This window comes from Idiotropiscis lumnitzeri, unplaced genomic scaffold (genome assembly GCF_059441095.1).
Source record: "Idiotropiscis lumnitzeri isolate Australia: NSW breed Sydney's pygmy pipehorse unplaced genomic scaffold, RoL_Ilum_1.0 HiC_scaffold_97, whole genome shotgun sequence".
Classification (NCBI taxonomy): Eukaryota; Metazoa; Chordata; class Actinopteri; order Syngnathiformes; family Syngnathidae; genus Idiotropiscis; species Idiotropiscis lumnitzeri.
In genome coordinates, this window is record NW_028283635.1 from 22,187 (window position 1) to 31,342 (window position 9,156).

Below are 9,156 nucleotides of genomic sequence, written 5' to 3' on the forward strand. Positions count from 1 at the left end.
CGCTACCACTGCGATCAAAAATAAGTTGGCAGCCGTCTTCAGGGCCTGAATATCCTCAAATGTGAAAAATTTCGAGAAGATGGATCATCTGAATCATTTTGCAGGAACTTTTGTTGCCACGGAGAATATTCAGACTCTGCGGCACCGCAATAGCCACGCCCTTCGAAGGAAAGTCACAAAAATAGGGATAGAGTAAGATCAATGTCTTGAGTCTTTTCTAGCCAATTTTCAATCGGATTCGTTAAAAGGGCACCGTGCAGTACGTCAAAATGTAAAAAATGATATTGATTGGCGCAAGGTGTATAACAGAATATAAACATATAGATGTCTTCAGGTACCGACTCTTTATGTATATGTGAAGTTTTGGATTTTTAGCAGCATGTGCAGGAGAGTTATTAAGCATTTTGTCCATTGCGGCGAAGGAAATCTTAAGTGAAAACTTTGAAGCCCCGCCCCCGTCATATAGTATTTCGGAAACAAAAGATTTTAGCCCCAGTGTTTGTCCCAGGTCTTAAGATGCTACAGACAGAATTTTAAGGCAATCAGATGAAGCCTTTAGGATCAGGGTGCAAAAGAATGACCCCTGTAAACATGCAAAAAAGGGCAAAAGTCGGACTTTCAAAAATTCATAACTCACTTCCTGTTCATATTAGACGTTAAAATATCAAATTTCTCGCCATGCCCGATGAGACTGCCAAGTTTGGTGAGTTTTTGTGCATGTTTCGGGGGTCAAAAATGCAATCGTACAATCGGAAAAATAATAATAATAATAATTTCTACAAAAACAACAGGGACTTCGCAGCGGTCGCTGCTCAGGCCCTAATAATAATAATAATAATAATAATAAAAGTAATAATATTTTCTACAAAAACAATAGGGACCTCGCAGCCGTCGTAGCTCGGGCCCTAATAACAATTTCTAGAAAAACAATAGGGACCTCGCAGCGGTCACTGCTCGGGCCCTAATAATAATAATAATAATAAAAATTTCCACAAAAACAATGGGGACCTCGTAGCGGTCGCTGCTCGGGCCCTAATAATAATTTCTACATAAACAATAGGGACCTCGCCGCGGTCGCGGCTCGGGCCCCAATAATAATTTCTACACAAAGTCCATTGTGGTGACCCGCCCCCTTTTAATAAATTCAAAATGGCCGACTTCCTGTAAAACCTAGCTCATTGCTCCAAGAGACTTTTTTGTAGGTCTTGGTCTTATACATACAGTGAACCCTCGCTACTTCGCGGTTCACCTTTCGCGGGTTCAGTGCTTCGCGGGTATAAAAAATATTCGGGGGCATTGTAGTTTCGCCGAGCGGCACGACGGGGCGCTGGAGCGGTTAGACGGCCGGCGTGCGCAGAAGAAGAGCGTGGGCGAAGAGAAGAGTGGACGAAGAAGAGCACGTTCCCCCGGACACGATCGGTGGCGACGTTTCGCGCGGTTCGGACCGTACCAGAGCTCCGGCCGGCGTGCGTGGCAGTTAAGCCGTAGAGGAGCACCTTCCCCGGGCACGGGCGGTGCCAAGCGGCCCCTAAGTTTAACCGAATGGAAGCTCCGGAGGAGGAGGGCATGCTCGCGTCACAGTAAGCCGAAGAGGAGCACCTTCCCCGGGCACGGGCGGTTCCAAGCGGCCCCTAAGTTTAACCGAATGGAAGCTCCGGAGGAGGAGGGCATGCTCGCGACACAGTAAGCCGAAGAGGAGCACCTTCCCCGGGCACGGGCGGTGCCAAGCGGCCCCTAAGTTTAACCGAATGGAAGCTCCGGGGGAGGAGGGTGGGCGTGTGTCACAGTTAAGCCGAATTGGAGCACCTCTTCCGCCCGGGCACGAGCGGAGCGCGAAGCTGTCAGTTATGAATGAATAAATGAATAAATAAATAAATAAATAAAGAATGGCACCTTTCATTTCACAGGGCACACCAGACGGCGTACCAGCAGGTAATAGTCGGAGTAATTAAATAAATACAAAAAGAATGGCTGGGGAATAAAAAAATAATACGTTTTAATAATAATTTGTTTTTTTTGTTATAACATGAATTTCACTCTCTCTCTCTCTGTATATATATATATAAATATCTATATATATTTATTATATATATTGTATTTTTTTTTAAGCATTTTTGAAGGTGCGCCGCTACTTCGCGGATTTTCAGTTTCCGCGGGTGGTCTCGGTCCCCATTAACCGCGACAACCGAGGGTTCACTGTACTCCATAAAATTTACAAAAAGCGAGGTGAAACACTCAACCAGGGCTGCTCTGCATGTTGTGCTGGGCCACCTGGAACAACAGCGGGAGCTATGCAAGGATGCTCTTTGTGGACTACAGCTCGGCATTCAACACGATCATCCCAGACATCCTCGTCGCCAAACTGGACACTCTCGGCCTCCCTGCCCTCACACACATCTGGATTAAGGACTTTCTGACCAACAGACCCCAGACTGTGTTGCTCGGCCCCTACACGTCCTCCACCCTCATGGTGAGCACCGGTTCCCCCCAAGGATGCGTGCTGAGCCCTCTCCTGTACGCCCTCTACACCTACGACTGCAGCCCGGCCCACGGCAACAACACCATCGTCAAGTTTGCTGACGACACGACAGTGGTCGGTCTGATCTCGGAAGGTGACGAGACAGCCTACAGAGAGGAGGTAGGGAGACTGACAACTTGGTGCAAGGACAACAGACTGCACCTTAACTCTGCTAAAACAAAGGAGATTGTCGTCGACTTCAGGAGGAACAAGACGCTGCCGCCCCCCCTCTGCATCGAAGGCGTGTGTGTGGAGAGGGTCCACACGTTCAAGTTCCTGGGAGTACAGATCTCCGATGACCTTTCTTGGAGTCACAACACCACAGCAGTGGTAAAGAAGGTCCGCCAACGTCTGCACTTCCTGAGAGTCCTCAGGAAATTCAACCTGGACAGGAAGCTGCTGCTGGCCTTCTACCACTCGTCCATCGAGAGCCTGCTGACGTACTGTGTCTCCACCTGGTACAGCGGCTGCACTGAGGCGGACAGAGTGAGGCTCCAGAGGACAGTCAAAACAGCGCAAAGGATTATTGGCTGCCCTCTCCCCTCGCTGTCGGACATCTACACCGCCCGGTGCCTCAGAAGGGCTCTCAACATCGTCAAAGACAATACCCACCCAAACTCACACCTGTTCGACCGGTTGCCCTCTGGCAGGCGCTACAGATGCATCAAATCAAGGACCAATAGACTGAGAAACAGTTTCTTTCCGAGAGCCATCTCCATACTGAACTCTCACACACACACACACGAGACCACCCTAACCTTGCAAAACAGCATTGTGATGTGTTTCTATATGCCCTATTCAGTACTGAATTCCATTGCACTGTCTTATTTATTTATCTAATTTATATATTGTCTGTATTATTGTTGTATTGCACTGGAGAGGGGAGCCCTCTAATCTCGTTGCACACTTGAGTACAATGACAATAAAGGGATTTCTATTTCTATTCTATTCTTTTTTTAACTTTTCTCGAGGGCCATGGCGAGCCATTTCAAAAAAGCTGCACAACTAACGTATAAAATATTGATAAATTTGCTCGGCCTGATGTGTGTGTAAAGTTTCACGAGTTGTCGTTCATATTTAGAACCTCATAATCAGCGTTGTTTTATTGCCGAACAGTGCAATGCCACTCCCACAACTTTACACGAAAAAGGACGAATTTCGTATTGTGACATCCTCATGGCCGAAACAGTCATCCGAGCATATATGAGGGCGGCCTTGTTGAGTTGCACGGAGAAAAACATCCAAGAAAATAACTTGTATTAGCTTTTACCAGTTGGTGGCGCTACTACTACGATGAAAAATAAGTTGGTAGATGTCTTCAGGGCTGAAGTATCCTCAAATGTGTACAACTTCGAGAAGATAGGATCATCTGAGTCATGTTGCCGGAGCTTTTGTTGCCACAGAGTACAATCTGACTTTTCAGCACCGTAATAGCCATGCCTTTTGCCAAAACATCACAAAATTCGGCAGAGAGAAAGATCATTGTCTTGAGTCTTTTCTGACTAATTTTCAGTCGGATTTGTCAAAAGGGCACCGTGCAGGATGTGAAAATTAAAATAAAAACACATTTTTGATTCCACTTGGCGGCGCTGTGTGTATAACAAAATAATAACATTAAGATGTCTTCAGGTCGGGACGTTTTATTTACAGGTGAAGGTTTGGATTTTCAGGAGCATGTGCAGGGGAGTTATTAAGCATTCATTTATTTGTATTAGGTTCATTTTGTCTTCTTATTATTGATATTTGACTGATTCATTAAAAGCAGACAATTATGTTTTAGGTTAATTTTTTACCTGACATGTTTCGGCGAGTCTTTCGCCTTCTTCAGAGTGTCGCATGATGGTGTCTTGAGACCCGTCTTTATCAGCTGATGTTCCATGAGGGTGTGACTTACCTGTCAAAAAAATGAAAAATCAGAGCAGTAAAAGAACAAGCACAACATGAACATTACAAATCAGCAATCACTGACCACTGCAAAAGGGAAAACCACATCATGGACCGGGAGAAGGGCAGGGTCATCCGCACCGAAGAGAACAAACAACAGCGCTGGATCAGAGAGGCCATTGAGATCTGCAAGCGAGGCATAAAAACCATTAACAGAGACAAGGGAGCCTTCATCCTCTCTACCACCTAGAGCAGCATCTTGGCGGAGTGAACGGACAGCGGGGGGTGTGACTTGCCTTCATTCTTGTGACAGGTAAGTCACGCCCTCATGGAACATCAGCTGATAAAGACGGGTCACAAGACACCATCATGTGACACTCTGAAGAAGGCGAAAGACTTTCGTATTGTGACATCCTCAAGGCCTAAACACTCATCCGAGCAAATATAAGGTAGATTTTGTGAACCTGCCCGGAGAAAAACATCAACGAAAATAATTTGTATTTGTTTTAACCAGTTGGTGGCGCTACCACTGCGATCAAAAATAAGTTGGCAGCCGTCTTCAGGGCCTGAATATCCTCAAATGTGAAAAATTTCGAGAAGATGGATCATCTGAATCATTTTGCAGGAACTTTTGTTGCCACGGAGAATAATCAGACTCTGCGGCACCGCAATAGCCACGCCCTTCGAAGGAAAGTCACAAAAATAGGGATAGAGTAAGATCAATGTCTTGAGTCTTTTCTAGCCAATTTTCAATCGGATTCGTTAAAAGGCACCGTGCAGTACGTCAAAATGTAAAAAATGATATTGATTGGCGCAAGGTGTATAACAGAATATAAACATATAGATGTCTTCAGGTACCGACTCTTTATGTACATGTGAAGTTTTGGATTTTTAGCAGCATGTGCAGGAGAGTTATTAAGCATTTTGTCCATTGCGGCGAAGGAAATCTTAAGTGAAAACTTTGAAGCCCCGCCCCGTCATATAGTATTTCGGAAACAAAAGATTTTAGCCCCAGTGTTTGTCCCAGGTCTTAAGATGCTACAGACAGAATTTTAAGGCAATCAGATGAAGCCTTTAGGATCAGGGTGCAAAAGAATGACCCCTGTAAACATGCAAAAAAGGGCAAAAGTCGGACTTTCAAAAATTCATAACTCACTTCCTGTTCATATTAGACGTTAAAATATCAAATTTCTCGCCATGCCCGATGAGACTGCCAAGTTTGGTGAGTTTTTGTGCATGTTTCGGGGTCAAAAATGCGATCGTACAAATCGGAAAAATAATAATAATAATAATTTCTACAAAAACAACAGGGACTTCGCCGCGGTCGCTGCTCAGGCCCTAATAATAATAATAATAATAATAATAAAAGTAATAATATTTTCTACAAAAACAATAGGGACCTCGCAGCCGTCGCAGCTCGGGCCCTAATAACAATTTCTAGAAAAACAATAGGGACCTCGCAGCGGTCACTGCTCGGGCCCTAATAATAATAATAATAATAATAATAATTTCCACAAAAACAATGGGGACCTCGTAGCGGTCGCTGCTCGGGCCCTAATAATAATTTCTACATAAACAATAGGGACCTCGCCGCGGTCGCTGCTCGGGCCCCAATAATAATTTCTACACAAAGTCCATTGTGGTGACCCGCTCCTTTTAAGTAAATTCAAAATGGCCGACTTCCTGTAAAACCTAGCTCATTGCTCCAAGAGACTTTTTTGTAGGTCTTGGTCTTATACATACAGTGAACCCTCGCTACTTCGCGGTTCACCTTTCGCGGGTTCAGTGCTTCGCGGGTATAAAAAATATTCGGGGGCATTGTAGTTTCGCCGAGCGGCACGACGGGCGCTGGAGCGGTTAGACGGCCGGCGTGCGCCGAAGAAGAGCGTGGGCGAAGAGGAGAGTGGACGAAGAAGAGCACGTTCCCCCGGACACGATCGGTGGCGACGTTTCGCACGGTTCGGACCGTACCAGGGCTCCGGCCGGCGTGCGTGGCAGTTAAGCCGTAGAGGAGCACCGTCCCCGGGCACGGGCGGTGCCAAGCGGCCCCTAAGTTTAACCGAATGGAAGCTCCGGAGGAGGAGGGCATGCTCGCGTCACAGTAAGCCGAAGAGGAGCACCTTCCCCAGGCACGGGCGGTTCCAAGCGGCCCCTAAGTTTAACCAAATGGAAGCTCCGGAGGAGGAGGGCATGCTCGCGTCACAGTAAGCCGAAGAGGAGCACCTTCCCCGGGCACGGGCGGTTCCAAGCGGCCCCTAAGTTTAACCGAATGGAAGCTCCGGAGGAGGCGGGCATGCTCGCGTCACAGTAAGCCGAAGAGGAGCACCTTCCCCGGGCACGGGCGGTGCCAAGCGGCCCCTAAGTTTAACCGAATGGAAGCTCCGGGGGAGGAGGGCGGGCGTGTGTCACAGTTAAGCCGAATTGGAACACCTCTTCCGCCCGGACACGAACGGAGCGCGAAGCTGTCAGTTATGAATGAATAAATGAATAAATAAATAAATAATTAAAGAATGCCACCTTTCATTTCACAGGGAACACCGGACGGCGTACCAGCAGGTAAAAGTCGGAGTAATTAAATAAATACAAAAAGAATGGCTGGGGAATAAAAAAATAATACGTTTTAATAATAATTTGGTTTTTTTGTTATAACATGAATTTCACTCTCTCTCTCTCTCTCTCTCTCCCCATATATATATATATATATATATATATATATTATTATATATATTGTATTTTCTTTTAAGCATTTTTGAAGGTGCGCCGCTACTTCGCGGATTTTCAGTTTCCGCGGGTGGTCTCGGTCCCCATTAACCGCGATAACCGAGGGTTCACTGTACTCCATAAAATTTACAAAAAGCGAGGTGAAACACTCAACCAGGGCTGCTTTTTTGAACATTTCTCGAGCGCCATGGCGAGCCATTTCAAAAAAGCTGCACAACTAACGTATAAAATATTGATAAATTTGCTCTGCCTGATGTGTGTGTCAAGTTTCACGAGTTGTCGTTCATATTTAGAACCTCATAATCAGCGTTGTTTTATTGCCAAACAGTGCAATGCCACTCCCACAACTTTTCACGAAAAAGGATGAATTTCGTATTGTGACATCCTCATGGCCGAAACAGTCCTCCGAGCATATATGAGGGTGACCTTGTTGAGTTGCACGGAGAAAAACATCCAAGAAAATAACTTGTATTAGCTTTTACCAGTTGGTGGCGCTACTACTACGATGAAAAATAAGTTGGTAGATGTCTTCAGGGCTGAAGTATCCTCAAATGTGTACAACTTCGAGAAGATAGGATCATCTGAGTCATGTTGCCGGAGCTTTTGTTGCCACAAAGTACAATCGGACTTTTCAGCACCGTAATAGCCACGCCTTTTGCCAAAACGTCACAAAACTCTGAAAAAGCTGAGTGAGCCTCAAACCAGACATACACATTCACTGACAAATATCCTGTGACACCAGATATATTAGAAGTCTTGTCTAATCAGCACACGTCTATCTAACTGCAATTTTAACATCTCGAGACACGACAGGATGAGTACACGATACGCATACCTCCATTTCTGAGTCTGTAAAGCCTGGAGGAGGCTGCTTCGATGTTTTAGTAGCATCATAAATTTATTGAATTAATTATATTTGAGGTTGGATTAGATTTTTACACATTTTAAGCCTTAGCCACCCAAAACAAAACATAAGCTCATGAATGAAATAAAACTAATTAATTTCGCCCATGCCAATTAATCTTCTGTAGACACGTGTTGTGACCAGTGTTGTTTTTGGCAGGCATTTTAGATTTTGTCCAAGTCATTTGGACAAAGTGCTGATTTGTTTACATCACATTTAGTCATCCCAATTCGTTATAGTTTTAGTCCAGTTTTAGTCAACGAAAACTAAAAAAAGGGTTTTAGTCCAGTTTTAATCGACGGAAACGCAAAAAAAGTTTTACCCTAGTTTTCGTCAATTTATTCACAAAGGTTTTAGTCCAAGCGGCACGGTGGCCCAACTGGTTAGCAGGATGGCCTCACAATATTGAGGTCGTAGGTACGATTCTGGCTCCGGCCTTCCTGCGTGGGTTTCCTCTGGGTAATTCGGTTTCCTCCCATATTCTTAAAACATGCATGGCAAGTTGCTTGGACACTCTAATTGCCCCTAGGCATGAGTGTGAGCGTGGATGGTTGTTCGTCTATGTATGCCCTGCGATTGGCTGGACACCAATTCAAGGGTGTACCTCGCCTACTGCCGAAGACAGCTGGGATCGGCTCCAACACCCCCCGCGACCCTAGTGAGGAGAAGCGGTACAGATAACGGATGGATGGATGGATGGGTTTAAGTCCATTTGAGTTAAAACAAGGCATTCAAGGTTTCCACCCAATAACAAAGACTTTTGGATGGACTACAAAGGATTCTTCATTACAAACAGAAAAAAGTGGCAACAGTGGAATCAATGCTCACTGCTCCAAAATAAGCAGAGAAGCAAAACATTTTGTTGGGCAACTGTTGTGGCTTTATTTCACTAAAAGCAACATAAAATAATTTATGAACCACATGCTAACAATTTTGTCTCGTCAACGAAAAAAATTCATGTACATCACGTCATGTTTTCGTCATAAAAGAACCTCGTTTAGCTTGTCATCGTCATTAAAAAAGGGGCGTTAACGAAGTATTTTCGTCATAGTCATCAGTGACGAAAACAACACTGGTTGTGACTGATATTTCAGTCCCAGGTTGTCTCCTGAACACCACCAATTGGGCA